The sequence below is a fragment of the Stigmatopora argus genome, chromosome 14 (assembly GCF_051989625.1).
Source record: "Stigmatopora argus isolate UIUO_Sarg chromosome 14, RoL_Sarg_1.0, whole genome shotgun sequence".
NCBI classification, from domain to species: Eukaryota; Metazoa; Chordata; class Actinopteri; order Syngnathiformes; family Syngnathidae; genus Stigmatopora; species Stigmatopora argus.
Window position 1 is genome coordinate 6,760,127 of NC_135400.1, and position 23,751 is coordinate 6,783,877.

Here is a 23,751-nt window from a genome sequence, read left to right on the forward strand (position 1 = left end):
GTGTCCCATATGGTCTAGTGGTCAGGATTCCTGGTTCTCACCCAGGTGGCCCGGGTTCAACTCCCGGTATGGGAAACCTGAACTTATGGTCTATCCCCAGAATCTGGTCAATGTCTGGTATAAGGTACCCCCCTTTGCCAAATTCACAAGTATTCAAGTTCCATTGTTTCAGGACATTAACAGTTATGATTCACCACGAGCTGTTCATGGTTCTAATCGATTCGATGTATTTTGCTGAAGATTTGTACTAATTTGATGAGTCTGTCATGCAGGTCTCACGCTTCCATTTGATCTGGATCAATAGTTTTAGCAAGTGTCCCATATGGTCTAGCGGTCAGGATTCCTGGTTCTCACCCAGGTGGCCCGGGTTCAACTCCCGTTATGGGAAACCTGGAATTATAGTCCACTCCCAGAAAGTTTGCAGTAGACTTGTGCTATGATTCACCACGAGCTGTTCATGGTTCTAGTTGATTTGATGTATCTTGCTAAAGACTTGTACTAATTTGATGAGTCTGTCATGCAGGTCTCACACTTCTACTTGATCTGGATCACTGGGTTGGTAAGTGTCCCATATGGTCTAGCGGTCAGGATTCCTGGTTTTCACCCAGGTGGCCCCGGGTTCAACTCCCGGTATGGGAAACCTGAACTTATGGTCTATCCCCAGAATCTGGTCAATGTCTGGTAGAAGGTGCCCCCCTTTGCCAAATTCACAAGTATTCAAGTTCCATTGTTTCAGGACATTAACAGTTATGATTCACCACGAGCTGTTCATGGTTCTAATCGATTCGAGGTATTTTGCTGAAGATTTGTACTAATTTGATGAGTCTGTCATGCAGGTCTCACGCTTCCACTTGATCTGGATCAATAGTTTTAGCAAGTGTCCCATATGGTCTAGCGGTCAGGATTCCTTGTTCTCACCCAGGTGGCCCGGGTTCAACTCCCGGTATGGGAAACCTGGAATAATAGTCCACTACCAGAAAGCTTGCAGTAGATTTGTGCTATGATTCACCATGAGCTGTTCATGCTTCTAGTTGATTTGATGTATCTTGCTAAAGACTTTTGCTAATTTGATGAGTCTGTCATGCAGGTCTCACACTTCTACTTGATCTGGATCAATGGGTTAGTAAGTGTCCCATATGGTCCAGCAGTCAGGATTCCTGGTTTTCACCCAGGTGGCCCGGGTTCAACTCCCGTTATGGGAAACCTGGAATTATAGTCCACTCCCAGAAAGTTTGCAGTAGACTTGTGCTATGATTCACCTCGAGCTGTTCATGGTTCTAGTCGATTTGATGTATCTTGCTAAAGACTTTTGCTAATTTGATGGGTATGTCATGGAGGTCTCACACTTCTACTTGATCTGGATCACTGGGTTGGTAAGTGTCCCATATGGTCTAGCGGTCAGGATTCCTGGTTCTCACCCAGGTGGCCCGGGTTCAACTCCCGTTATGGGAAACCTGGAATTATAGTCCACTCCCAGAAAGTTTGCAGGAGACTTGTGCTATGATTCACCTCGAGCTGTTCATGGTTCTAGTCGATTTGATGTATCTTGCTAAAGACTTTTGCTAATTTGATGAGTCTGTCATGCAGGTCTCACACTTCTACTTGATCTGGATCAGTGGGTTAGTAAGTGTCCCATATGGTCTAGCGGTCAGGATTCCTGGTTTTCACCCAGGTGGCCCGGGTTCAACTCCCCGGTATGGGAAATCTGAACTTATGGTCTACCCCCAGAAAATTTGCAGTAGACTTGAGCCAGACTCTGGTCAATGTCTTATAGAAGGTGGCCCCCCTTTGCCAAATTCACAAGTATTCAAGTTCCATTGTTTCAGGACATTAACAGTTATGATTCACCACGAGCTGTTCATGGTTCTAATCGATTCGATGTATTTTGCTGAAGATTTGTACTAATTTGATGAGTCTGTCATGCAGGTCTCACGCTTCCACTTGATCTGGATCAATAGTTTAAGCGAGTGTCCCATATGGTCTAGCGGTCAGGATTCCTGGTTCTCACCCAGGTGGCCCGGGTTCAACTCCCGTTATGGGAAACTTGGAATTATAGTCCACTCCCAGAAAGTTTGCAGTAGACTTGTGCTATGATTCACCTCGAGCTGTTCATGGTTCTAGTCGATTTGATGTATCTTGCTAAAGACTTTTGCTAATTTGATGAGTGGGTCATGGAGGTCTCACACTTCTACTTGATCTGGATCGGTGGGTTAGTATGTGTCCCATATGGTCTAGCGGTCAGGATTCCTGGTTTTCACCCAGGTGGCCCGGGTTCAACTCCCGGTATGGGAAATCTGAACTTATGGTCTACCCCCAGAAAATTTGCAGTAGACTTGAGCCAGACTCTGGTCAATGTCTTATAGAAGGTGGCCCCCCTTTGCCAAATTCACAAGTATTCAAGTTCCATTGTTTCAGGACATTAACAGTTATGATTCATCACGAGCTCTTCATGGTTCTAATCGATTCGATGTATTTTGCTGAAGATTTGTACTAATTTGATGAGTCTGTCATGCAGGTCTCACGCTTCCACTTGATCTGGATCAATAGTTTTAGCAAGTGTCCCATATGGTCCAGCGGTCAGGATTCCTGATTCTCACCCAGGTGGCCCGGGTTCAACTCCCGTTATGGGAAACCTGGAATTATAGTCCACTCCCAGAAAGTTTGCAGTAGACTTGTGCTATGATTCACCTCGAGCTGTTCATGGTTCTAGTCGATTTGATGTATCATGCTAAAGACTTTTGCTAATTTGATGAGTCTGTCATGCAGGTCTCACACTTCTACTTGATCTGGATCAGTGGGTTAGTAAGTGTCCCATATGGTCTAGCGGTCAGGATTCCTGGTTTTCACCCAGGTGGCCCGGGTTCAACTCCCGGTATGGGAAATCTGAACTTATGGTCTACCCCCAGAAAATTTGCAGTAGACTTGAGCCAGACTCTGGTCAATGTCTTATAGAAGGTGGCCCCCCTTTGCCAAATTCACAAGTATTCAAGTTCCATTGTTTCAGGACATTAACAGTTATGATTCACCACGAGCTGTTCATGGTTCTAATCGATTCGATGTATTTTGCTGAAGATTTGTACTAATTTGATGAGTCTGTCATGCAGGTCTCACGCTTCCACTTGATCTGGATCAATAGTTTTAGCAAGTGTCCCATATGGTCTAGCGGTCAGGATTCCTGGTTCTCACCCAGGTGGCCCGGGTTCAACTCCCGGTATGGGAAACCTGGAATTGTAGTCCACTCCCAGAAAGTTTGCAGTAGACTTGTGCTATGATTCACCACGAGCTGTTCATGGTTCTAGTTGATTTGATGTATCTTGCTAAAGACTTGTACTAATTTGATGAGTCTGTCATGCAGGTCTCACGCTTCTACTTGATCGGGATCACTGGGTTGGTGAGTGTCCCATATGGTCTAGCGGTCAGGATTCCTGGTTTTCACCCAGGTGGTCCGGGTTCAACTCCCGGTATGGGAAACCTGAACTTATGGTCTATCCCCAGAATCTGGTCAATGTCTGGTAGAAGGTGCCCCCCCTTTGCCAAATTCACAAGTATTCAAGTTCCATTGTTTCAGGACATTAACAGTTATGATTCACCACGAGCTGTTCATGGTTCTAATCGATTCGATGTATATTGCTGAAGATTTGTACTAATTTGATGAGTCTGTCATGCAGGTCTCACGCTTCCATTTGATCTGGATCAATAGTTTTAGCAAGTGTCCCATATGGTCTAGCGGTCAGGATTCCTGGTTCTCACCCAGGTGTCCCGGGTTCAACTCCCGGTATGGGAAACCTGGAATTATAGTCCACTCCCAGAAAGTTTGCAGTAGACTTGTGCTATGATTCACCACGAGCTGTTCATGGTTCTAGTTGATTTGATGTATCTTGCTAAAGACTTGTACTAATTTGATGAGTCTGTCATGCAGGTCTCACGCTTCTACTTGATCTGGATCACTGGGTTGGTAAGTGTCCCATATGGTCTAGCGGTCAGGATTCCTGGTTTTCACCCAGGTGGCCCGGGTTCAACTCCCGGTATGGGAAACCTGAACTTATGGTCTATCCCCAGAATCTGGTCAATGTCTGGTATAAGGTGCCCCCCTTTGCCAAATTCACAAGTATTCAAGTTCCATTGTTTCAGGACATTAACAGTTATGATTCACCACGAGCTGTTCATGGTTCTAATCGATTCGATGTATTTTGCTGAAGATTTGTACTAATTTGATGAGTCTGTCATGCAGGTCTCACGCTTCCATTTGATCTGGATCAATAGTTTTAGCAAGTGTCCCATATGGTCTAGCGGTCAGGATTCCTGGTTCTCACCCAGGTGGCCCGGGTTCAACTCCCGGTATGGGAAACCTGGAATTATAGTCCACTCCCAGAAAGTTTGCAGTAGACTTGTGCTATGATTCACCACAAGCTGTTCATGGTTCTAGTTGATTTGATGTATCTTGCTAAAGACTTGTACTAATTTGATGAGTCTGTCATGCAGGTCTCACACTTCTACTTGATCTGGATCACTGGGTTGGTAAGTGTCCCATATGGTCCAGCAGTCAGGATTCCTGGTTTTCACCCAGGTGGCCCGGGTTCAACTCCCGTTATGGGAAACCTGGAATTATAGTCCACTCCCAGAAAGTTTGCAGTAGACTTGTGCTATGATTCACCTCGAGCTGTTCATGGTTCTAGTCGATTTGATGTATCTTGCTAAAGACTTTTGCTAATTTGATGGGTATGTCATGGAGGTCTCACACTTCTACTTGATCTGGATCACTGGGTTGGTAAGTGTCCCATATGGTCTAGCGGTCAGGATTCCTGGTTCTCACCCAGGTGGCCCGGGTTCAACTCCCGTTATGGGAAACCTGGAATTATAGTCCACTCCCAGAAAGTTTGCAGTAGACTTGTGCTATGATTCACCTCGAGCTGTTCATGGTTCTAGTCGATTTGATGTATCTTGCTAAAGACTTTTGCTAATTTGATGAGTCTGTCATGCAGGTCTCACACTTCTACTTGATCTGGATCAGTGGGTTAGTAAGTGTCCCATATGGTCTAGCGGTCAGGATTCCTGGTTTTCACCCAGGTGGCCCGGGTTCAACTCCCCGGTATGGGAAATCTGAACTTATGGTCTACCCCCAGAAAATTTGCAGTAGACTTGAGCCAGACTCTGGTCAATGTCTTATAGAAGGTGGCCCCCCTTTGCCAAATTCACAAGTATTCAAGTTCCATTGTTTCAGGACATTAACAGTTATGATTCACCACGAGCTGTTCATGGTTCTAATCGATTCGATGTATTTTGCTGAAGATTTGTACTAATTTGATGAGTCTGTCATGCAGGTCTCACGCTTCCACTTGATCTGGATCAATAGTTTAAGCGAGTGTCCCATATGGTCTAGCGGTCAGGATTCCTGGTTCTCACCCAGGTGGCCCGGGTTCAACTCCCGGTATGGGAAACTTGGAATTATAGTCCACTCCCAGAAAGTTTGCAGTAGACTTGTGCTATGATTCACCTCGAGCTGTTCATGGTTCTAGTCGATTTGATGTATCTTGCTAAAGACTTTTGCTAATTTGATGAGTGGGTCATGGAGGTCTCACACTTCTACTTGATCTGGATCGGTGGGTTAGTATGTGTCCCATATGGTCTAGCGGTCAGGATTCCTGGTTTTCACCCAGGTGGCCCGGGTTCAACTCCCGGTATGGGAAACCTGAACTTATGGTCTATCCCCAGAATCTGGTCAATGTCTGGTAGAAGGTGCCCCCCCTTTGCCAAATTCACAAGTATTCAAGTTCCATTGTTTCAGGACATTAACAGTTATGATTCACCACGAGCTGTTCATGGTTCTAATCGATTCGATGTATTTTGCTGAAGATTTGTACTAATTTGATGAGTCTGTCATGCAGGTCTCACGCTTCTACTTGATCTGGATCACTGGGTTGGTAAGTGTCCCATATGGTCTAGCGGTCAGGATTCCTGGTTTTCACCCAGGTGGCCCGGGTTCAACTCCCGGTATGGGAAATCTGAACTTATGGTCTACCCCCAGAAAATTTGCAGTAGACTTGAGCCAGACTCTGGTCAATGTCTTATAGAAGGTGGCCCCCCTTTGCCAAATTCACAAGTATTCAAGTTCCATTGTTTCAGGACATTAACAGTTATGATTCACCACGAGCTGTTCATGGTTCTAATCGATTCGATGTATTTTGCTGAAGATTTGTACTAATTTGATGAGTCTGTCATGCAGGTCTCACGCTTCTACTTGATCTGGATCACTGGGTTGGTAAGTGTCCCATATGGTCTAGCGGTCAGGATTCCTGGTTTTCACCCAGGTGGCCCGGGTTCAACTCCCGGTATGGGAAACCTGAACTTATGGTCTATCCCCAGAATCTGGTCAATGTCTGGTATAAGGTGCCCCCCTTTGCCAAATTCACAAGTATTCAAGTTCCATTGTTTCAGGACATTAACAGTTATGATTCACCACGAGCTGTTCATGGTTCTAATCGATTTGATGTATTTTGCTGAAGATTTGTACTAATTTGATGAGTCTGTCATGCAGGTCTCACGCTTCCACTTGATCTGGATCAATAGTTTTAGCAAGTGTCCCATATGGTCCAGCGGTCAGGATTCCTGGTTCTCACCCAGGTGGCCCGGGTTCAACTCCCGTTATGGGAAACCTGGAATTATAGTCCACTCCCAGAAAGTTTGCAGTAGACTTGTGCTATGATTCACCTCGAGCTGTTCATGGTTCTAGTCGATTTGATGTATCATGCTAAAGACTTTTGCTAATTTGATGAGTCTGTCATGCAGGTCTCACACTTCTACTTGATCTGGATCAGTGGGTTAGTAAGTGTCCCATATGGTCTAGCGGTCAGGATTCCTGGTTTTCACCCAGGTGGCCCGGGTTCAACTCCCGGTATGGGAAATCTGAACTTATGGTCTACCCCCAGAAAATTTGCAGTAGACTTGAGCCAGACTCTGGTCAATGTCTTATAGAAGGTGGCCCCCCTTTGCCAAATTCACAAGTATTCAAGTTCCATTGTTTCAGGACATTAACAGTTATGATTCACCACGAGCTGTTCATGGTTCTAATCGATTCGATGTATTTTGCTGAAGATTTGTACTAATTTGATGAGTCTGTCATGCAGGTCTCACGCTTCCACTTGATCTGGATCAATAGTTTTAGCAAGTGTCCCATATGGTCTAGCGGTCAGGATTCCTGGTTCTCACCCAGGTGGCCCGGGTTCAACTCCCGGTATGGGAAACCTGGAATTGTAGTCCACTCCCAGAAAGTTTGCAGTAGACTTGTGCTATGATTCACCACGAGCTGTTCATGGTTCTAGTTGATTTGATGTATCTTGCTAAAGACTTGTACTAATTTGATGAGTCTGTCATGCAGGTCTCACGCTTCTACTTGATCGGGATCACTGGGTTGGTGAGTGTCCCATATGGTCTAGCGGTCAGGATTCCTGGTTTTCACCCAGGTGGTCCGGGTTCAACTCCCGGTATGGGAAACCTGAACTTATGGTCTATCCCCAGAATCTGGTCAATGTCTGGTAGAAGGTGCCCCCCCTTTGCCAAATTCACAAGTATTCAAGTTCCATTGTTTCAGGACATTAACAGTTATGATTCACCACGAGCTGTTCATGGTTCTAATCGATTCGATGTATATTGCTGAAGATTTGTACTAATTTGATGAGTCTGTCATGCAGGTCTCACGCTTCCATTTGATCTGGATCAATAGTTTTAGCAAGTGTCCCATATGGTCTAGCGGTCAGGATTCCTGGTTCTCACCCAGGTGGCCCGGGTTCAACTCCCGGTATGGGAAACCTGGAATTATAGTCCACTCCCAGAAAGTTTGCAGTAGACTTGTGCTATGATTCACCACGAGCTGTTCATGGTTCTAGTTGATTTGATGTATCTTGCTAAAGACTTGTACTAATTTGATGAGTCTGTCATGCAGGTCTCACGCTTCTACTTGATCTGGATCACTGGGTTGGTAAGTGTCCCATATGGTCTAGCGGTCAGGATTCCTGGTTTTCACCCAGGTGGCCCGGGTTCAACTCCCGGTATGGGAAACCTGAACTTATGGTCTATCCCCAGAATCTGGTCAATGTCTGGTATAAGGTGCCCCCCTTTGCCAAATTCACAAGTATTCAAGTTCCATTGTTTCAGGACATTAACAGTTATGATTCACCACGAGCTGTTCATGGTTCTAATCGATTCGATGTATTTTGCTGAAGATTTGTACTAATTTGATGAGTCTGTCATGCAGGTCTCACGCTTCCATTTGATCTGGATCAATAGTTTTAGCAAGTGTCCCATATGGTCTAGCGGTCAGGATTCCTGGTTCTCACCCAGGTGGCCCGGGTTCAACTCCCGGTATGGGAAACCTGGAATTATAGTCCACTCCCAGAAAGTTTGCAGTAGACTTGTGCTATGATTCACCACAAGCTGTTCATGGTTCTAGTTGATTTGATGTATCTTGCTAAAGACTTGTACTAATTTGATGAGTCTGTCATGCAGGTCTCACACTTCTACTTGATCTGGATCACTGGGTTGGTAAGTGTCCCATATGGTCCAGCAGTCAGGATTCCTGGTTTTCACCCAGGTGGCCCGGGTTCAACTCCCGTTATGGGAAACCTGGAATTATAGTCCACTCCCAGAAAGTTTGCAGTAGACTTGTGCTATGATTCACCTCGAGCTGTTCATGGTTCTAGTCGATTTGATGTATCTTGCTAAAGACTTTTGCTAATTTGATGGGTATGTCATGGAGGTCTCACACTTCTACTTGATCTGGATCACTGGGTTGGTAAGTGTCCCATATGGTCTAGCGGTCAGGATTCCTGGTTCTCACCCAGGTGGCCCGGGTTCAACTCCCGTTATGGGAAACCTGGAATTATAGTCCACTCCCAGAAAGTTTGCAGTAGACTTGTGCTATGATTCACCTCGAGCTGTTCATGGTTCTAGTCGATTTGATGTATCTTGCTAAAGACTTTTGCTAATTTGATGAGTCTGTCATGCAGGTCTCACACTTCTACTTGATCTGGATCAGTGGGTTAGTAAGTGTCCCATATGGTCTAGCGGTCAGGATTCCTGGTTTTCACCCAGGTGGCCCGGGTTCAACTCCCCGGTATGGGAAATCTGAACTTATGGTCTACCCCCAGAAAATTTGCAGTAGACTTGAGCCAGACTCTGGTCAATGTCTTATAGAAGGTGGCCCCCCTTTGCCAAATTCACAAGTATTCAAGTTCCATTGTTTCAGGACATTAACAGTTATGATTCACCACGAGCTGTTCATGGTTCTAATCGATTCGATGTATTTTGCTGAAGATTTGTACTAATTTGATGAGTCTGTCATGCAGGTCTCACGCTTCCACTTGATCTGGATCAATAGTTTAAGCGAGTGTCCCATATGGTCTAGCGGTCAGGATTCCTGGTTCTCACCCAGGTGGCCCGGGTTCAACTCCCGGTATGGGAAACTTGGAATTATAGTCCACTCCCAGAAAGTTTGCAGTAGACTTGTGCTATGATTCACCTCGAGCTGTTCATGGTTCTAGTCGATTTGATGTATCTTGCTAAAGACTTTTGCTAATTTGATGAGTGGGTCATGGAGGTCTCACACTTCTACTTGATCTGGATCGGTGGGTTAGTATGTGTCCCATATGGTCTAGCGGTCAGGATTCCTGGTTTTCACCCAGGTGGCCCGGGTTCAACTCCCGGTATGGGAAACCTGAACTTATGGTCTATCCCCAGAATCTGGTCAATGTCTGGTAGAAGGTGCCCCCCCTTTGCCAAATTCACAAGTATTCAAGTTCCATTGTTTCAGGACATTAACAGTTATGATTCACCACGAGCTGTTCATGGTTCTAATCGATTCGATGTATTTTGCTGAAGATTTGTACTAATTTGATGAGTCTGTCATGCAGGTCTCACGCTTCTACTTGATCTGGATCACTGGGTTGGTAAGTGTCCCATATGGTCTAGCGGTCAGGATTCCTGGTTTTCACCCAGGTGGCCCGGGTTCAACTCCCGGTATGGGAAATCTGAACTTATGGTCTACCCCCAGAAAATTTGCAGTAGACTTGAGCCAGACTCTGGTCAATGTCTTATAGAAGGTGGCCCCCCTTTGCCAAATTCACAAGTATTCAAGTTCCATTGTTTCAGGACATTAACAGTTATGATTCACCACGAGCTGTTCATGGTTCTAATCGATTCGATGTATTTTGCTGAAGATTTGTACTAATTTGATGAGTCTGTCATGCAGGTCTCACGCTTCTACTTGATCTGGATCACTGGGTTGGTAAGTGTCCCATATGGTCTAGCGGTCAGGATTCCTGGTTTTCACCCAGGTGGCCCGGGTTCAACTCCCGGTATGGGAAACCTGAACTTATGGTCTATCCCCAGAATCTGGTCAATGTCTGGTATAAGGTGCCCCCCTTTGCCAAATTCACAAGTATTCAAGTTCCATTGTTTCAGGACATTAACAGTTATGATTCACCACGAGCTGTTCATGGTTCTAATCGATTCGATGTATTTTGCTGAAGATTTGTACTAATTTGATGAGTCTGTCATGCAGGTCTCACGCTTCCATTTGATCTGGATCAATAGTTTTAGCAAGTGTCCCATATGGTCTAGCGGTCAGGATTCCTGGTTCTCACCCAGGTGGCCCGGGTTCAACTCCCGGTATGGGAAACCTGGAATTATAGTCCACTCCCAGAAAGTTTGCAGTAGACTTGTGCTATGATTCACCACAAGCTGTTCATGGTTCTAGTTGATTTGATGTATCTTGCTAAAGACTTGTACTAATTTGATGAGTCTGTCATGCAGGTCTCACACTTCTACTTGATCTGGATCACTGGGTTGGTAAGTGTCCCATATGGTCCAGCAGTCAGGATTCCTGGTTTTCACCCAGGTGGCCCGGGTTCAACTCCCGTTATGGGAAACCTGGAATTATAGTCCACTCCCAGAAAGTTTGCAGTAGACTTGTGCTATGATTCACCTCGAGCTGTTCATGGTTCTAGTCGATTTGATGTATCTTGCTAAAGACTTTTGCTAATTTGATGGGTATGTCATGGAGGTCTCACACTTCTACTTGATCTGGATCACTGGGTTGGTAAGTGTCCCATATGGTCTAGCGGTCAGGATTCCTGGTTCTCACCCAGGTGGCCCGGGTTCAACTCCCGTTATGGGAAACCTGGAATTATAGTCCACTCCCAGAAAGTTTGCAGTAGACTTGTGCTATGATTCACCTCGAGCTGTTCATGGTTCTAGTCGATTTGATGTATCTTGCTAAAGACTTTTGCTAATTTGATGAGTCTGTCATGCAGGTCTCACACTTCTACTTGATCTGGATCAGTGGGTTAGTAAGTGTCCCATATGGTCTAGCGGTCAGGATTCCTGGTTTTCACCCAGGTGGCCCGGGTTCAACTCCCGGTATGGGAAACCTGAACTTATGGTCTATCCCCAGAATCTGGTCAATGTCTGGTATAAGGTGCCCCCCTTTGCCAAATTCACAAGTATTCAAGTTCCATTGTTTCAGGACATTAACAGTTATGATTCACCACGAGCTGTTCATGGTTCTAATCGATTCGATGTATTTTGCTGAAGATTTGTACTAATTTGATGAGTCTGTCATGCAGGTCTCACGCTTCCATTTGATCTGGATCAATAGTTTTAGCAAGTGTCCCATATGGTCTAGCGGTCAGGATTCCTGGTTCTCACCCAGGTGGCCCGGGTTCAACTCCCGGTATGGGAAACCTGGAATTATAGTCCACTCCCAGAAAGTTTGCAGTAGACTTGTGCTATGATTCACCACAAGCTGTTCATGGTTCTAGTTGATTTGATGTATCTTGCTAAAGACTTGTACTAATTTGATGAGTCTGTCATGCAGGTCTCACACTTCTACTTGATCTGGATCACTGGGTTGGTAAGTGTCCCATATGGTCCAGCAGTCAGGATTCCTGGTTTTCACCCAGGTGGCCCGGGTTCAACTCCCGTTATGGGAAACCTGGAATTATAGTCCACTCCCAGAAAGTTTGCAGTAGACTTGTGCTATGATTCACCTCGAGCTGTTCATGGTTCTAGTCGATTTGATGTATCTTGCTAAAGACTTTTGCTAATTTGATGGGTATGTCATGGAGGTCTCACACTTCTACTTGATCTGGATCACTGGGTTGGTAAGTGTCCCATATGGTCTAGCGGTCAGGATTCCTGGTTCTCACCCAGGTGGCCCGGGTTCAACTCCCGTTATGGGAAACCTGGAATTATAGTCCACTCCCAGAAAGTTTGCAGTAGACTTGTGCTATGATTCACCTCGAGCTGTTCATGGTTCTAGTCGATTTGATGTATCTTGCTAAAGACTTTTGCTAATTTGATGAGTCTGTCATGCAGGTCTCACACTTCTACTTGATCTGGATCAGTGGGTTAGTAAGTGTCCCATATGGTCTAGCGGTCAGGATTCCTGGTTTTCACCCAGGTGGCCCGGGTTCAACTCCCCGGTATGGGAAATCTGAACTTATGGTCTACCCCCAGAAAATTTGCAGTAGACTTGAGCCAGACTCTGGTCAATGTCTTATAGAAGGTGGCCCCCCTTTGCCAAATTCACAAGTATTCAAGTTCCATTGTTTCAGGACATTAACAGTTATGATTCACCACGAGCTGTTCATGGTTCTAATCGATTCAATGTATTTTGCTGAAGATTTGTACTAATTTGATGAGTCTGTCATGCAGGTCTCACGCTTCCACTTGATCTGGATCAATAGTTTAAGCGAGTGTCCCATATGGTCTAGCGGTCAGGATTCCTGGTTCTCACCCAGGTGGCCCGGGTTCAACTCCCGGTATGGGAAACTTGGAATTATAGTCCACTCCCAGAAAGTTTGCAGTAGACTTGTGCTATGATTCACCTCGAGCTGTTCATGGTTCTAGTCGATTTGATGTATCTTGCTAAAGACTTTTGCTAATTTGATGAGTGGGTCATGGAGGTCTCACACTTCTACTTGATCTGGATCGGTGGGTTAGTATGTGTCCCATATGGTCTAGCGGTCAGGATTCCTGGTTTTCACCCAGGTGGCCCGGGTTCAACTCCCGGTATGGGAAACCTGAACTTATGGTCTATCCCCAGAATCTGGTCAATGTCTGGTAGAAGGTGCCCCCCCTTTGCCAAATTCACAAGTATTCAAGTTCCATTGTTTCAGGACATTAACAGTTATGATTCACCACGAGCTGTTCATGGTTCTAATCGATTCGATGTATTTTGCTGAAGATTTGTACTAATTTGATGAGTCTGTCATGCAGGTCTCACGCTTCTACTTGATCTGGATCACTGGGTTGGTAAGTGTCCCATATGGTCTAGCGGTCAGGATTCCTGGTTTTCACCCAGGTGGCCCGGGTTCAACTCCCGGTATGGGAAATCTGAACTTATGGTCTACCCCCAGAAAATTTGCAGTAGACTTGAGCCAGACTCTGGTCAATGTCTTATAGAAGGTGGCCCCCCTTTGCCAAATTCACAAGTATTCAAGTTCCATTGTTTCAGGACATTAACAGTTATGATTCACCACGAGCTGTTCATGGTTCTAATCGATTCGATGTATTTTGCTGAAGATTTGTACTAATTTGATGAGTCTGTCATGCAGGTCTCACGCTTCTACTTGATCTGGATCACTGGGTTGGTAAGTGTCCCATATGGTCTAGCGGTCAGGATTCCTGGTTTTCACCCAGGTGGCCCGGGTTCAACTCCCGGTATGGGAAACCTGAACTTATGGTCTATCCCCAGAATCTGGTCAATGTCTGGTATAAGGTGCCCCCCTTTGCCAAATTCACAAGTATTCAAGTTCCATTGTTTCAGGACATTAACAGTTATGATTCACCACGAGCTGTTCATGGTTCTAATCGATTTGATGTATTTTGCTGAAGATTTGTACTAATTTGATGAGTCTGTCATGCAGGTCTCACGCTTCCACTTGATCTGGATCAATAGTTTAAGCGAGTGTCCCATATGGTCTAGCGGTCAGGATTCCTGGTTCTCACCCAGGTGGCCCGGGTTCAACTCCCGGTATGGGAAACTTGGAATTATAGTCCACTCCCAGAAAGTTTGCAGTAGACTTGTGCTATGATTCACCTCGAGCTGTTCATGGTTCTAGTCGATTTGATGTATCTTGCTAAAGACTTTTGCTAATTTGATGAGTGGGTCATGGAGGTCTCACACTTCTACTTGATCTGGATCGGTGGGTTAGTATGTGTCCCATATGGTCTAGCGGTCAGGATTCCTGGTTTTCACCCAGGTGGCCCGGGTTCAACTCCCGGTATGGGAAATCTGAACTTATGGTCTACCCCCAGAAAATTTGCAGTAGACTTGAGCCAGACTCTGGTCAATGTCTTATAGAAGGTGGCCCCCCTTTGCCAAATTCACAAGTATTCAAGTTCCATTGTTTCAGGACATTAACAGTTATGATTCATCACGAGCTGTTCATGGTTCTAATCGATTCGATGTATTTTGCTGAAGATTTGTACTAATTTGATGAGTCTGTCATGCAGGTCTCACGCTTCCACTTGATCTGGATCAATAGTTTTAGCAAGTGTCCCCTATGGTCCAGCGGTCAGGATTCCTGGTTCTCACCCAGGTGGCCCGGGTTCAACTCCCGTTATGGGAAACCTGGAATTATAGTCCACTCCCAGAAAGTTTGCAGTAGACTTGTGCTATTATTCACCTCGAGCTGTTCATGGTTCTAGTCGATTTGATGTATCTTGCTAAAGACTTTTGCTAATTTGATGAGTGGGTCATGGAGGTCTCACACTTCTACTTGATCTGGATCGGTGGGTTAGTAAGTGTCCCATATGGTCTAGCGGTCAGGATTCCTGGTTTTCACCCAGGTGGCCCGGGTTCAACTCCCGGTATGGGAAATCTGAACTTATGGTCTACCCCCAGAAAATTTGCAGTAGACTTGAGCCAGACTCTGGTCAATGTCTTATAGAAGGTGGCCCCCCTTTGCCAAATTCACAAGTATTCAAGTTCCATTGTTTCAGGACATTAACAGTTATGATTCATCACGAGCTGTTCATGGTTCTAATCGATTCGATGTATTTTGCTGAAGATTTGTACTAATTTGATGAGTCTGTCATGCCGGTCTCACGCTTCCACTTGATCTGGATCACTGGGTTGGTAAGTGTCCCATATGGTCTAGCGGTCAGGATTCCTGGTTTTCACCCAGGTGGCCCGGGTTCAACTCCCGGTATGGGAAGCCTGAACTTATGGTCTATCCCCAGAATCTGGTCAATGTCTGGTAGAAGGTGGCCCCCCTTTGCCAAATTCACAAGTATTCAAGTTCCATTGTTTCAGGACATTAACAGTTATGATTCATCACGAGCTGTTCATGGTTCTAATCGATTCGATGTATTTTGCTGAAGATTTGTACTAATTTGATGAGTCTGTCATGCAGGTCTCACGCTTCCACTTGATCTGGATCAATAGTTTTAGCAAGTTTCCCATATGGTCTAGCGGTCAGGATTCCTGGTTCTCACCCAGGTGGCCCGGGTTCAACTCCCGTTATGGGAAACCTGGAATTATAGTCCACTCCCAGAAAGTTTGCAGTAGACTTGTGCTATGATTCACCTCGAGCTGTTCATGGTTCTAGTCGATTTGATGTATCTTGCTAAAGACTTTTGCTAATTTGATGAGTCTGTCATGCAGGTCTCACACTTCTACTTGATCTGGATCAGTGGGTTAGTAAGTGTCCCATATGGTCTAGCGGTCAGGATTCCTGGTTTTCACCCAGGTGGCCCGGGTTCAACTCCCCGGTATGGGAAATCTGAACTTATGGTCTACCCCCAGAAAATTTGCAGTAGACTTGAGCCAGACTCTGGTCAATGTCTTATAGAAGGTGGCCCCCCTTTGCCAAATTCACAAGTATTCAAGTTCCATTGTTTCAGGACATTAACAGTTATGATTCACCACGAGCTGTTCATGGTTCTAATCGATTTGATGTATTTTGCTGAAGATTTGTACTAATTTGATGAGTCTGTCATGCAGGTCTCACGCTTCCACTTGATCTGGATCAATAGTTTAAGCGAGTGTCCCATATGGTCTAGCGGTCAGGATTCCTGGTTCTCACCCAGGTGGCCCGGGTTCAACTCCCGGTATGGGAAACTTGGAATTATAGTCCACTCCCAGAAAGTTTGCAGTAGACTTGTGCTATGATTCACCTCGAGCTGTTCATGGTTCTAGTCGATTTGATGTATCTTGCTAAAGACTTTTGCTAATTTGATGAGTGGGTCATGGAGGTCTCACACTTCTACTTGATCTGGATCGGTGGGTTAGTAAGTGTCCCATATGGTCTAGCGGTCAGGATTCCTGGTTTTCACCCAGGTGGCCCGGGTTCAACTCCCGGTATGGGAAATCTGAACTTATGGTCTACCCCCAGAAAATTTGCAGTAGACTTGAGCCAGACTCTGGTCAATGTCTTATAGAAGGTGGCCCCCCTTTGCCAAATTCACAAGTATTCAAGTTCCATTGTTTCAGGACATTAACAGTTATGATTCATCACGAGCTGTTCATGGTTCTAATCGATTCGATGTATTTTGCTGAAGATTTGTACTAATTTGATGAGTCTGTCATGCAGGTCTCACGCTTCCACTTGATCTGGATCAATAGTTTTAGCAAGTGTCCCATATGGTCTAGCGGTCAGGATTCCTGGTTCTCACCCAGGTGGCCCGGGTTCAACTCCCGGTATGGGAAACCTGGAATTATAGTCCACTCCCAGAAAGTTTGCAGTAGACTTGTGCTATGATTCACCACAAGCTGTTCATGGTTCTAGTTGATTTGATGTATCTTGCTAAAGACTTGCACTAATTTGATGAGTCTGTCATGCAGGTCTCACGCTTCTACTTGATCTGGATCGGTGGGTTAGTAAGTGTCCCATATGGTCTAGCGGTCAGGATTCCTGGTTTTCACCCAGGTGGCCCGGGTTCAACTCCCGGTATGGGAAACCTGAACTTATGGTCTATCCCCAGAATCTGGTCAATGTCTGGTAGAAGGTTCCCCCCCTTTGCCAAATTCACAAGTATTCAAGTTCCATTGTTTCAGGACATTAACAGTTATGATTCACCACGAGCTGTTCATGGTTCTAATCGATTCGATGTATTTTGCTGAAGATTTGTACTAATTTGATGAGTCTGTCATGCAGGTCTCACGCTTCCACTTGATCTGGATCAATAGTTTAAGCGAGTGTCCCATATGGTCTAGCGGTCAGGATTCCTGGTTCTCACCCAGGTGGCCCGGGTTCAACTCCCGGTATGGGAAACTTGGAATTATAGTCCACTCCCAGAAAGTTTGCAGTAGACTTGTGCTATGATTCACCTCGAGCTGTTCATGGTTCTAGTCGATTTGATGTATCTTGCTAAAGACTTTTGCTAATTTGATGAGTGGGTCATGGAGGTCTCACACTTCTACTTGATCTGGATCGGTGGGTTAGTATGTGTCCCATATGGTCTAGCGGTCAGGATTCCTGGTTTTCACCCAGGTGGCCCGGGTTCAACTCCCGGTATGGGAAACCTGAACTTATGGTCTATCCCCAGAATCTGGTCAATGTCTGGTAGAAGGTGCCCCCCCTTTGCCAAATTCACAAGTATTCAAGTTCCATTGTTTCAGGACATTAACAGTTATGATTCACCACGAGCTGTTCATGGTTCTTATCGATTCGATGTATTTTGCTGAAGATTTGTACTAATTTGATGAGTCTGTCATGCAGGTCTCACGCTTCTACTTGATCTGGATCACTGGGTTGGTAAGTGTCCCATATGGTCTAGCGGTCAGGATTCCTGGTTTTCACCCAGGTGGCCCGGGTTCAACTCCCGGTATGGGAAGTCTGAACTTATGGTCTACCCCCAGAAAATTTGCAGTAGACTTGAGCCAGACTCTGGTCAATGTCTTATAGAAGGTGGCCCCCCTTTGCCAAATTCACAAGTATTCAAGTTCCATTGTTTCAGGACATTAACAGTTATGATTCACCACGAGCTGTTCATGGTTCTAATCGATTCGATGTATTTTGCTGAAGATTTGTACTAATTTGATGAGTCTGTCATGCAGGTCTCACGCTTCTACTTGATCTGGATCACTGGGTTGGTAAGTGTCCCATATGGTCTAGCGGTCAGGATTCCTGGTTTTCACCCAGGTGGCCCGGGTTCAACTCCCGGTATGGGAAACCTGAACTTATGGTCTATCCCCAGAATCTGGTCAATGTCTGGTATAAGGTGCCCCCCTTTGCCAAATTCACAAGTATTCAAGTTCCATTGTTTCAGGACATTAACAGTTATGATTCACCACGAGCTGTTCATGGTTCTAATCGATTTGATGTATTTTGCTGAAGATTTGTACTAATTTGATGAGTCTGTCATGCAGGTCTCACGCTTCCACTTGATCTGGATCAATAGTTTAAGCGAGTGTCCCATATGGTCTAGCGGTCAGGATTCCTGGTTCTCACCCAGGTTGCCCGGGTTCAACTCCCGGTATGGGAAACTTGGAATTATAGTCCACTCCCAGAAAGTTTGCAGTAGACTTGTGCTATGATTCACCTCGAGCTGTTCATGGTTCTAGTCGATTTGATGTATCTTGCTAAAGACTTTTGCTAATTTGATGAGTGGGTCATGGAGGTCTCACACTTCTACTTGATCTGGATCGGTGGGTTAGTATGTGTCCCATATGGTCTAGCGGTCAGGATTCCTGGTTTTCACCCAGGTGGCCCGGGTTCAACTCCCGGTATGGGAAATCTGAACTTATGGTCTACCCCCAGAAAATTTGCAGTAGACTTGAGCCAGACTCTGGTCAATGTCTTATAGAAGGTGGCCCCCCTTTGCCAAATTCACAAGTATTCAAGTTCCATTGTTTCAGGACATTAACAGTTATGATTCATCACGAGCTGTTCATGGTTCTAATCGATTCGATGTATTTTGCTGAAGATTTGTACTAATTTGATGAGTCTGTCATGCAGGTCTCACGCTTCCACTTGATCTGGATCAATAGTTTTAGCAAGTGTCCCCTATGGTCCAGCGGTCAGGATTCCTGGTTCTCACCCAGGTGGCCCGGGTTCAACTCCCGTTATGGGAAACCTGGAATTATAGTCCACTCCCAGAAAGTTTGCAGTAGACTTGTGCTATTATTCACCTCGAGCTGTTCATGGTTCTAGTCGATTTGATGTATCTTGCTAAAGACTTTTGCTAATTTGATGAGTGGGTCATGGAGGTCTCACACTTCTACTTGATCTGGATCAGTGGGTTAGTAAGTGTCCCATATGGTCTAGCGGTCAGGATTCCTGGTTTTCACCCAGGTGGCCCGGGTTCAACTCCCGGTATGGGAAATCTGAACTTATGGTCTACCCCCAGAAAATTTGCAGTAGACTTGAGCCAGACTCTGGTCAATGTCTTATAGAAGGTGGCCCCCCTTTGCCAAATTCACAAGTATTCAAGTTCCATTGTTTCAGGACATTAACAGTTATGATTCATCACGAGCTGTTCATGGTTCTAATCGATTCGATGTATTTTGCTGAAGATTTGTACTAATTTGATGAGTCTGTCATGCCGGTCTCACGCTTCCACTTGATCTGGATCACTGGGTTGGTAAGTGTCCCATATGGTCTAGCGGTCAGGATTCCTGGTTTTCACCCAGGTGGCCCGGGTTCAACTCCCGGTATGGGAAGCCTGAACTTATGGTCTATCCCCAGAATCTGGTCAATGTCTGGTAGAAGGTGGCCCCCCTTTGCCAAATTCACAAGTATTCAAGTTCCATTGTTTCAGGACATTAACAGTTATGATTCATCACGAGCTGTTCATGGTTCTAATCGATTCGATGTATTTTGCTGAAGATTTGTACTAATTTGATGAGTCTGTCATGCAGGTCTCACGCTTCCACTTGATCTGGATCAATAGTTTTAGCAAGTTTCCCATATGGTCTAGCGGTCAGGATTCCTGGTTCTCACCCAGGTGGCCCGGGTTCAACTCCCGTTATGGGAAACCTGGAATTATAGTCCACTCCCAGAAAGTTTGCAGTAGACTTGTGCTATGATTCACCTCGAGCTGTTCATGGTTCTAGTCGATTTGATGTATCTTGCTAAAGACTTTTGCTAATTTGATGAGTCTGTCATGCAGGTCTCACACTTCTACTTGATCTGGATCAGTGGGTTAGTAAGTGTCCCATATGGTCTAGCGGTCAGGATTCCTGGTTTTCACCCAGGTGGCCCGGGTTCAACTCCCCGGTATGGGAAATCTGAACTTATGGTCTACCCCCAGAAAATTTGCAGTAGACTTGAGCCAGACTCTGGTCAATGTCTTATAGAAGGTGGCCCCCCTTTGCCAAATTCACAAGTATTCAAGTTCCATTGTTTCAGGACATTAACAGTTATGATTCACCACGAGCTGTTCATGGTTCTAATCGATTTGATGTATTTTGCTGAAGATTTGTACTAATTTGATGAGTCTGTCATGCAGGTCTCACACTTCCACTTGATCTGGATCAATAGTTTAAGCGAGTGTCCCATATGGTCTAGCGGTCAGGATTCCTGGTTCTCACCCAGGTGGCCCGGGTTCAACTCCCGGTATGGGAAACTTGGAATTATAGTCCACTCCCAGAAAGTTTGCAGTAGACTTGTGCTATGATTCACCTCGAGCTGTTCATGGTTCTAGTCGATTTGATGTATCTTGCTAAAGACTTTTGCTAATTTGATGAGTGGGTCATGGAGGTCTCACACTTCTACTTGATCTGGATCGGTGGGTTAGTAAGTGTCCCATATGGTCTAGCGGTCAGGATTCCTGGGTTTTCACCCAGGTGGCCCGGGTTCAACTCCCGGTATGGGAAATCTGAACTTATGGTCTACCCCCAGAAAATTTGCAGTAGACTTGAGCCAGACTCTGGTCAATGTCTTATAGAAGGTGGCCCCCCTTTGCCAAATTCACAAGTATTCAAGTTCCATTGTTTCAGGACATTAACAGTTATGATTCATCACGAGCTGTTCATGGTTCTAATCGATTCGATGTATTTTGCTGAAGATTTGTACTAATTTGATGAGTCTGTCATGCAGGTCTCACGCTTCCACTTGATCTGGATCAATAGTTTTAGCAAGTGTCCCATATGGTCTAGCGGTCAGGATTCCTGGTTCTCACCCAGGTGGCCCGGGTTCAACTCCCGGTATGGGAAACCTGGAATTATAGTCCACTCCCAGAAAGTTTGCAGTAGACTTGTGCTATGATTCACCACAAGCTGTTCATGGTTCTAGTTGATTTGATGTATCTTGCTAAAGACTTGCACTAATTTGATGAGTCTGTCATGCAGGTCTCACGCTTCTACTTGATCTGGATCGGTGGGTTAGTAAGTGTCCCATATGGTCTAGCGGTCAGGATTCCTGGTTTTCACCCAGGTGGCCCGGGTTCAACTCCCGGTATGGGAAACCTGAACTTATGGTCTATCCCCAGAATCTGGTCAATGTCTGGTAGAAGGTTCCCCCCCTTTGCCAAATTCACAAGTATTCAAGTTCCATTGTTTCAGGACATTAACAGTTATGATTCACCACGAGCTGTTCATGGTTCTAATCGATTCGATGAATTTAGCTGAAGATTTGTACTAATTTGATGAGTCTGTCATGCAGGTCTCACGCTTCCATTTGATCTGGATCAATAGTTTTAGCAAGTGTCCCATATGGTCTAGCGGTCCGGATTCCTGGTTCTCACTCAGGTGGCCCGGGTTCAACTCCCGGTATGGGAAACCTGGAATTATAGTCCACTCCCAGAAAGTTTGCAGTAGACTTGTGCTATGATTCACCTCGAGCTGTTCATGGTTCTAGTCGATTTGATGTATCTTGCTAAAGACTTTTGCTAATTTGATGAGTATATCATGGAGGTCTCACACTTCTACTTGATCTGGATCGGAGGGTCAGTAAGTGTCCCATATGGTCTAGCGGTCAGGATTCCTGGTTTTCACCCAGGTGGCCCGGGTTCAACTCCCGGTATGGGAAATCTGAACTTATGGTCTACCCCCAGAAAATTTGCAGTAGACTTGAGCCAGACTCTGGTCAATGTCTTATAGAAGGTGGCCCCCCTTTGCCAAATTCACAAGTATTCAAGTTCCATTGTTTCAGGACATTAACAGTTATGATTCATCACGAGCTGTTCATGGTTCTAATCGATTCGATGTATTTTGCTGAAGATTTGTACTAATTTGATGAGTCTGTCATGCAGGTCTCACGCTTCCATTTCATCTGGATCAATACTTTTAGCAAGTGTCCCATATGGTCTAGCGGTCAGGATTCCTGGTTCTCACCCAGGTGGCCCGGGTTCAACTCCCGGTATGGGAAACCTGGAATTATAGTCCACTCCCAGAAAGTTTGCAGTAGACTTGTGCTATTATTCACCTCGAGTTGTTCATGGTTCTAGTCGATTTGATGTATCTTGCTAAAGACTTTTGCTAATTTGATGAGTCTGTCATGCAGGTCTCACACTTCTACTTGATCTGGATCAGTGGGTTAGTAAGTGTCCCATATGGTCTAGCGGTCAGGATTCCTGGTTTTCACCCAGGTGGCCCGGGTTCAACTCCCGGTATGGGAAATCTGAACTTATGGTCTACCCCCAGAAAATTTGCAGTAGACTTGAGCCAGACTCTGGTCAATGTCTTATAGAAGGTGGCCCCCCTTTGCCAAATTCACAAGTATTCAAGTTCCATTGTTTCAGGACATTAACAGTTATGATTCACCACGAGCTGTTCATGGTTCTAATCGATTCGATGTATTTTGCTGAAGATTTGTACTAATTTGATGAGTCTGTCATGCAGGTCTCACGCTTCCACTTGATCTGGATCAATAGTTTTAGCAAGTGTCCCATATGGTCTAGCGGTCAGGATTCCTGGTTCTCACCCAGGTGGCCCGGGTTCAACTCCCGGTATGGGAAACCTGGAATTATAGTCCACTCCCAGAAAGTTTGCAGTAGACTTGTGCTATGATTCACCTCGAGCTGTTCATGGTTCTAGTCGATTTTATGTATCTTGCTATAGACTTTTGCTAATTTGATGAATATATCATGGAGGTCTCACACTTCTACTTGATCTGGATCGGTGGGTTAGTAAGTGTCCCATATGGTCTAGCGGTCAGGATTCCTGGTGTTCACCCAGGTGGCCTGGGTTCAACTCCCGGTATGGGAAATCTGAACTTATGGTCTATCCCCAGAATCTGGTCAATGTCTGGTAGAAGGTGCCCCCCCTTTGCCAAATTCACAAGTATTCAAGTTCCATTGTTTCAGGACATTAACAGTTATGATTCACCACGAGCTGTTCATGGTTCTAATCGATTCGATGTATTTTGCTGAAGATTTGTACTAATTTGATGAGTCTGTCATGCAGGTCTCACGCTTCCACTTGATCTGGATCAATAGTTTTAGCAAGTGTCCCATATGGTCTGGCGGTCAGGATTCGGGGTTCTCACCCAGGTGGCCCGGGTTCAACTCCTGGTATGGGAAACCTGGAATTATAGTCCACTCCCAGAAAGTTTGCAGTAGACTTGTGCTATGATTCACCACGAGCTGTTCATGGTTCTAGTTGATTTGATGTATCTTGCTAAAGACTTGTACTAATTTGATGAGTCTGTCATGCAGGTCTCACGCTTCTACTTGATCTGGATCACTGGGTTGGTAAGTGTCCCATATGGTCTAGCGGTCAGGATTCCTGGTTTTCACCCAGGTGGCCCGGGTTCAACCCCCCGGTATGGGAAACCTGAACTTATGGTCTATCCCCAGAATCTGGTCAAT

The 23,751-nt window shown here is 45.4% G+C and overlaps 1 protein-coding gene and 82 non-coding genes across 83 annotated transcripts in view; 82 read left to right on the plus strand and 1 right to left on the minus strand.

Moving 5' to 3' along the window:
• nudt9 (nudix (nucleoside diphosphate linked moiety X)-type motif 9) overlaps positions 1 to 23,751 on the minus strand; it is a 30,586-nt gene that overhangs the window by 3,436 nt on the left and 3,399 nt on the right. The gene's annotated exons all lie outside the window — the stretch shown is intronic.
• On the plus strand, positions 4 to 75 carry trnae-cuc (transfer RNA glutamic acid (anticodon CUC)). Its single transcript has one exon. It is a non-coding gene; the product is annotated as a tRNA-Glu (tRNA).
• On the plus strand, positions 317 to 388 carry trnae-cuc (transfer RNA glutamic acid (anticodon CUC)). The gene has a single exon. It is a non-coding gene; the product is annotated as a tRNA-Glu (tRNA).
• trnae-uuc (transfer RNA glutamic acid (anticodon UUC)) lies at positions 567 to 639 on the plus strand. Its single transcript has one exon. It is a non-coding gene; the product is annotated as a tRNA-Glu (tRNA).
• Positions 881 to 952, plus strand: trnae-cuc (transfer RNA glutamic acid (anticodon CUC)). The gene has a single exon. It is a non-coding gene; the product is annotated as a tRNA-Glu (tRNA).
• trnae-uuc (transfer RNA glutamic acid (anticodon UUC)) lies at positions 1,131 to 1,202 on the plus strand. Its single transcript has one exon. It is a non-coding gene; the product is annotated as a tRNA-Glu (tRNA).
• trnae-cuc (transfer RNA glutamic acid (anticodon CUC)) lies at positions 1,381 to 1,452 on the plus strand. The gene has a single exon. It is a non-coding gene; the product is annotated as a tRNA-Glu (tRNA).
• trnae-uuc (transfer RNA glutamic acid (anticodon UUC)) lies at positions 1,631 to 1,703 on the plus strand. Its single transcript has one exon. It is a non-coding gene; the product is annotated as a tRNA-Glu (tRNA).
• trnae-cuc (transfer RNA glutamic acid (anticodon CUC)) lies at positions 1,971 to 2,042 on the plus strand. Its single transcript has one exon. It is a non-coding gene; the product is annotated as a tRNA-Glu (tRNA).
• Positions 2,221 to 2,292, plus strand: trnae-uuc (transfer RNA glutamic acid (anticodon UUC)). The gene has a single exon. It is a non-coding gene; the product is annotated as a tRNA-Glu (tRNA).
• On the plus strand, positions 2,560 to 2,631 carry trnae-cuc (transfer RNA glutamic acid (anticodon CUC)). Its single transcript has one exon. It is a non-coding gene; the product is annotated as a tRNA-Glu (tRNA).
• trnae-uuc (transfer RNA glutamic acid (anticodon UUC)) lies at positions 2,810 to 2,881 on the plus strand. The gene has a single exon. It is a non-coding gene; the product is annotated as a tRNA-Glu (tRNA).
• Positions 3,149 to 3,220, plus strand: trnae-cuc (transfer RNA glutamic acid (anticodon CUC)). Its single transcript has one exon. It is a non-coding gene; the product is annotated as a tRNA-Glu (tRNA).
• trnae-uuc (transfer RNA glutamic acid (anticodon UUC)) lies at positions 3,399 to 3,470 on the plus strand. Its single transcript has one exon. It is a non-coding gene; the product is annotated as a tRNA-Glu (tRNA).
• Positions 3,713 to 3,784, plus strand: trnae-cuc (transfer RNA glutamic acid (anticodon CUC)). Its single transcript has one exon. It is a non-coding gene; the product is annotated as a tRNA-Glu (tRNA).
• On the plus strand, positions 3,963 to 4,034 carry trnae-uuc (transfer RNA glutamic acid (anticodon UUC)). Its single transcript has one exon. It is a non-coding gene; the product is annotated as a tRNA-Glu (tRNA).
• Positions 4,276 to 4,347, plus strand: trnae-cuc (transfer RNA glutamic acid (anticodon CUC)). Its single transcript has one exon. It is a non-coding gene; the product is annotated as a tRNA-Glu (tRNA).
• On the plus strand, positions 4,526 to 4,597 carry trnae-uuc (transfer RNA glutamic acid (anticodon UUC)). Its single transcript has one exon. It is a non-coding gene; the product is annotated as a tRNA-Glu (tRNA).
• Positions 4,776 to 4,847, plus strand: trnae-cuc (transfer RNA glutamic acid (anticodon CUC)). The gene has a single exon. It is a non-coding gene; the product is annotated as a tRNA-Glu (tRNA).
• trnae-uuc (transfer RNA glutamic acid (anticodon UUC)) lies at positions 5,026 to 5,098 on the plus strand. Its single transcript has one exon. It is a non-coding gene; the product is annotated as a tRNA-Glu (tRNA).
• Positions 5,366 to 5,437, plus strand: trnae-cuc (transfer RNA glutamic acid (anticodon CUC)). Its single transcript has one exon. It is a non-coding gene; the product is annotated as a tRNA-Glu (tRNA).
• trnae-uuc (transfer RNA glutamic acid (anticodon UUC)) lies at positions 5,616 to 5,687 on the plus strand. Its single transcript has one exon. It is a non-coding gene; the product is annotated as a tRNA-Glu (tRNA).
• trnae-uuc (transfer RNA glutamic acid (anticodon UUC)) lies at positions 5,929 to 6,000 on the plus strand. The gene has a single exon. It is a non-coding gene; the product is annotated as a tRNA-Glu (tRNA).
• trnae-uuc (transfer RNA glutamic acid (anticodon UUC)) lies at positions 6,267 to 6,338 on the plus strand. Its single transcript has one exon. It is a non-coding gene; the product is annotated as a tRNA-Glu (tRNA).
• trnae-cuc (transfer RNA glutamic acid (anticodon CUC)) lies at positions 6,580 to 6,651 on the plus strand. Its single transcript has one exon. It is a non-coding gene; the product is annotated as a tRNA-Glu (tRNA).
• Positions 6,830 to 6,901, plus strand: trnae-uuc (transfer RNA glutamic acid (anticodon UUC)). The gene has a single exon. It is a non-coding gene; the product is annotated as a tRNA-Glu (tRNA).
• Positions 7,169 to 7,240, plus strand: trnae-cuc (transfer RNA glutamic acid (anticodon CUC)). The gene has a single exon. It is a non-coding gene; the product is annotated as a tRNA-Glu (tRNA).
• Positions 7,419 to 7,490, plus strand: trnae-uuc (transfer RNA glutamic acid (anticodon UUC)). The gene has a single exon. It is a non-coding gene; the product is annotated as a tRNA-Glu (tRNA).
• On the plus strand, positions 7,733 to 7,804 carry trnae-cuc (transfer RNA glutamic acid (anticodon CUC)). The gene has a single exon. It is a non-coding gene; the product is annotated as a tRNA-Glu (tRNA).
• On the plus strand, positions 7,983 to 8,054 carry trnae-uuc (transfer RNA glutamic acid (anticodon UUC)). Its single transcript has one exon. It is a non-coding gene; the product is annotated as a tRNA-Glu (tRNA).
• On the plus strand, positions 8,296 to 8,367 carry trnae-cuc (transfer RNA glutamic acid (anticodon CUC)). Its single transcript has one exon. It is a non-coding gene; the product is annotated as a tRNA-Glu (tRNA).
• Positions 8,546 to 8,617, plus strand: trnae-uuc (transfer RNA glutamic acid (anticodon UUC)). Its single transcript has one exon. It is a non-coding gene; the product is annotated as a tRNA-Glu (tRNA).
• On the plus strand, positions 8,796 to 8,867 carry trnae-cuc (transfer RNA glutamic acid (anticodon CUC)). Its single transcript has one exon. It is a non-coding gene; the product is annotated as a tRNA-Glu (tRNA).
• On the plus strand, positions 9,046 to 9,118 carry trnae-uuc (transfer RNA glutamic acid (anticodon UUC)). Its single transcript has one exon. It is a non-coding gene; the product is annotated as a tRNA-Glu (tRNA).
• Positions 9,386 to 9,457, plus strand: trnae-cuc (transfer RNA glutamic acid (anticodon CUC)). Its single transcript has one exon. It is a non-coding gene; the product is annotated as a tRNA-Glu (tRNA).
• trnae-uuc (transfer RNA glutamic acid (anticodon UUC)) lies at positions 9,636 to 9,707 on the plus strand. Its single transcript has one exon. It is a non-coding gene; the product is annotated as a tRNA-Glu (tRNA).
• On the plus strand, positions 9,949 to 10,020 carry trnae-uuc (transfer RNA glutamic acid (anticodon UUC)). The gene has a single exon. It is a non-coding gene; the product is annotated as a tRNA-Glu (tRNA).
• trnae-uuc (transfer RNA glutamic acid (anticodon UUC)) lies at positions 10,287 to 10,358 on the plus strand. Its single transcript has one exon. It is a non-coding gene; the product is annotated as a tRNA-Glu (tRNA).
• On the plus strand, positions 10,600 to 10,671 carry trnae-cuc (transfer RNA glutamic acid (anticodon CUC)). Its single transcript has one exon. It is a non-coding gene; the product is annotated as a tRNA-Glu (tRNA).
• On the plus strand, positions 10,850 to 10,921 carry trnae-uuc (transfer RNA glutamic acid (anticodon UUC)). The gene has a single exon. It is a non-coding gene; the product is annotated as a tRNA-Glu (tRNA).
• On the plus strand, positions 11,100 to 11,171 carry trnae-cuc (transfer RNA glutamic acid (anticodon CUC)). Its single transcript has one exon. It is a non-coding gene; the product is annotated as a tRNA-Glu (tRNA).
• On the plus strand, positions 11,350 to 11,421 carry trnae-uuc (transfer RNA glutamic acid (anticodon UUC)). The gene has a single exon. It is a non-coding gene; the product is annotated as a tRNA-Glu (tRNA).
• trnae-cuc (transfer RNA glutamic acid (anticodon CUC)) lies at positions 11,663 to 11,734 on the plus strand. The gene has a single exon. It is a non-coding gene; the product is annotated as a tRNA-Glu (tRNA).
• Positions 11,913 to 11,984, plus strand: trnae-uuc (transfer RNA glutamic acid (anticodon UUC)). Its single transcript has one exon. It is a non-coding gene; the product is annotated as a tRNA-Glu (tRNA).
• On the plus strand, positions 12,163 to 12,234 carry trnae-cuc (transfer RNA glutamic acid (anticodon CUC)). The gene has a single exon. It is a non-coding gene; the product is annotated as a tRNA-Glu (tRNA).
• On the plus strand, positions 12,413 to 12,485 carry trnae-uuc (transfer RNA glutamic acid (anticodon UUC)). Its single transcript has one exon. It is a non-coding gene; the product is annotated as a tRNA-Glu (tRNA).
• trnae-cuc (transfer RNA glutamic acid (anticodon CUC)) lies at positions 12,753 to 12,824 on the plus strand. Its single transcript has one exon. It is a non-coding gene; the product is annotated as a tRNA-Glu (tRNA).
• On the plus strand, positions 13,003 to 13,074 carry trnae-uuc (transfer RNA glutamic acid (anticodon UUC)). The gene has a single exon. It is a non-coding gene; the product is annotated as a tRNA-Glu (tRNA).
• Positions 13,316 to 13,387, plus strand: trnae-uuc (transfer RNA glutamic acid (anticodon UUC)). The gene has a single exon. It is a non-coding gene; the product is annotated as a tRNA-Glu (tRNA).
• trnae-uuc (transfer RNA glutamic acid (anticodon UUC)) lies at positions 13,654 to 13,725 on the plus strand. Its single transcript has one exon. It is a non-coding gene; the product is annotated as a tRNA-Glu (tRNA).
• trnae-cuc (transfer RNA glutamic acid (anticodon CUC)) lies at positions 13,967 to 14,038 on the plus strand. Its single transcript has one exon. It is a non-coding gene; the product is annotated as a tRNA-Glu (tRNA).
• Positions 14,217 to 14,288, plus strand: trnae-uuc (transfer RNA glutamic acid (anticodon UUC)). The gene has a single exon. It is a non-coding gene; the product is annotated as a tRNA-Glu (tRNA).
• Positions 14,556 to 14,627, plus strand: trnae-cuc (transfer RNA glutamic acid (anticodon CUC)). The gene has a single exon. It is a non-coding gene; the product is annotated as a tRNA-Glu (tRNA).
• trnae-uuc (transfer RNA glutamic acid (anticodon UUC)) lies at positions 14,806 to 14,877 on the plus strand. The gene has a single exon. It is a non-coding gene; the product is annotated as a tRNA-Glu (tRNA).
• Positions 15,144 to 15,215, plus strand: trnae-uuc (transfer RNA glutamic acid (anticodon UUC)). Its single transcript has one exon. It is a non-coding gene; the product is annotated as a tRNA-Glu (tRNA).
• trnae-cuc (transfer RNA glutamic acid (anticodon CUC)) lies at positions 15,458 to 15,529 on the plus strand. The gene has a single exon. It is a non-coding gene; the product is annotated as a tRNA-Glu (tRNA).
• On the plus strand, positions 15,708 to 15,780 carry trnae-uuc (transfer RNA glutamic acid (anticodon UUC)). Its single transcript has one exon. It is a non-coding gene; the product is annotated as a tRNA-Glu (tRNA).
• trnae-cuc (transfer RNA glutamic acid (anticodon CUC)) lies at positions 16,048 to 16,119 on the plus strand. Its single transcript has one exon. It is a non-coding gene; the product is annotated as a tRNA-Glu (tRNA).
• trnae-uuc (transfer RNA glutamic acid (anticodon UUC)) lies at positions 16,298 to 16,369 on the plus strand. Its single transcript has one exon. It is a non-coding gene; the product is annotated as a tRNA-Glu (tRNA).
• trnae-cuc (transfer RNA glutamic acid (anticodon CUC)) lies at positions 16,637 to 16,708 on the plus strand. Its single transcript has one exon. It is a non-coding gene; the product is annotated as a tRNA-Glu (tRNA).
• trnae-uuc (transfer RNA glutamic acid (anticodon UUC)) lies at positions 16,887 to 16,958 on the plus strand. Its single transcript has one exon. It is a non-coding gene; the product is annotated as a tRNA-Glu (tRNA).
• On the plus strand, positions 17,201 to 17,272 carry trnae-cuc (transfer RNA glutamic acid (anticodon CUC)). Its single transcript has one exon. It is a non-coding gene; the product is annotated as a tRNA-Glu (tRNA).
• trnae-uuc (transfer RNA glutamic acid (anticodon UUC)) lies at positions 17,451 to 17,522 on the plus strand. Its single transcript has one exon. It is a non-coding gene; the product is annotated as a tRNA-Glu (tRNA).
• trnae-uuc (transfer RNA glutamic acid (anticodon UUC)) lies at positions 17,764 to 17,835 on the plus strand. The gene has a single exon. It is a non-coding gene; the product is annotated as a tRNA-Glu (tRNA).
• Positions 18,102 to 18,173, plus strand: trnae-uuc (transfer RNA glutamic acid (anticodon UUC)). The gene has a single exon. It is a non-coding gene; the product is annotated as a tRNA-Glu (tRNA).
• Positions 18,415 to 18,486, plus strand: trnae-cuc (transfer RNA glutamic acid (anticodon CUC)). Its single transcript has one exon. It is a non-coding gene; the product is annotated as a tRNA-Glu (tRNA).
• Positions 18,665 to 18,736, plus strand: trnae-uuc (transfer RNA glutamic acid (anticodon UUC)). Its single transcript has one exon. It is a non-coding gene; the product is annotated as a tRNA-Glu (tRNA).
• trnae-cuc (transfer RNA glutamic acid (anticodon CUC)) lies at positions 19,004 to 19,075 on the plus strand. The gene has a single exon. It is a non-coding gene; the product is annotated as a tRNA-Glu (tRNA).
• trnae-uuc (transfer RNA glutamic acid (anticodon UUC)) lies at positions 19,254 to 19,325 on the plus strand. Its single transcript has one exon. It is a non-coding gene; the product is annotated as a tRNA-Glu (tRNA).
• On the plus strand, positions 19,592 to 19,663 carry trnae-uuc (transfer RNA glutamic acid (anticodon UUC)). Its single transcript has one exon. It is a non-coding gene; the product is annotated as a tRNA-Glu (tRNA).
• trnae-cuc (transfer RNA glutamic acid (anticodon CUC)) lies at positions 19,906 to 19,977 on the plus strand. The gene has a single exon. It is a non-coding gene; the product is annotated as a tRNA-Glu (tRNA).
• Positions 20,156 to 20,228, plus strand: trnae-uuc (transfer RNA glutamic acid (anticodon UUC)). The gene has a single exon. It is a non-coding gene; the product is annotated as a tRNA-Glu (tRNA).
• On the plus strand, positions 20,496 to 20,567 carry trnae-cuc (transfer RNA glutamic acid (anticodon CUC)). The gene has a single exon. It is a non-coding gene; the product is annotated as a tRNA-Glu (tRNA).
• Positions 20,746 to 20,818, plus strand: trnae-uuc (transfer RNA glutamic acid (anticodon UUC)). Its single transcript has one exon. It is a non-coding gene; the product is annotated as a tRNA-Glu (tRNA).
• Positions 21,086 to 21,157, plus strand: trnae-cuc (transfer RNA glutamic acid (anticodon CUC)). Its single transcript has one exon. It is a non-coding gene; the product is annotated as a tRNA-Glu (tRNA).
• On the plus strand, positions 21,336 to 21,407 carry trnae-uuc (transfer RNA glutamic acid (anticodon UUC)). Its single transcript has one exon. It is a non-coding gene; the product is annotated as a tRNA-Glu (tRNA).
• Positions 21,650 to 21,721, plus strand: trnae-cuc (transfer RNA glutamic acid (anticodon CUC)). The gene has a single exon. It is a non-coding gene; the product is annotated as a tRNA-Glu (tRNA).
• On the plus strand, positions 21,900 to 21,971 carry trnae-uuc (transfer RNA glutamic acid (anticodon UUC)). Its single transcript has one exon. It is a non-coding gene; the product is annotated as a tRNA-Glu (tRNA).
• trnae-cuc (transfer RNA glutamic acid (anticodon CUC)) lies at positions 22,239 to 22,310 on the plus strand. The gene has a single exon. It is a non-coding gene; the product is annotated as a tRNA-Glu (tRNA).
• Positions 22,489 to 22,560, plus strand: trnae-uuc (transfer RNA glutamic acid (anticodon UUC)). Its single transcript has one exon. It is a non-coding gene; the product is annotated as a tRNA-Glu (tRNA).
• Positions 22,828 to 22,899, plus strand: trnae-cuc (transfer RNA glutamic acid (anticodon CUC)). The gene has a single exon. It is a non-coding gene; the product is annotated as a tRNA-Glu (tRNA).
• Positions 23,078 to 23,149, plus strand: trnae-uuc (transfer RNA glutamic acid (anticodon UUC)). Its single transcript has one exon. It is a non-coding gene; the product is annotated as a tRNA-Glu (tRNA).
• Positions 23,642 to 23,714, plus strand: trnae-uuc (transfer RNA glutamic acid (anticodon UUC)). The gene has a single exon. It is a non-coding gene; the product is annotated as a tRNA-Glu (tRNA).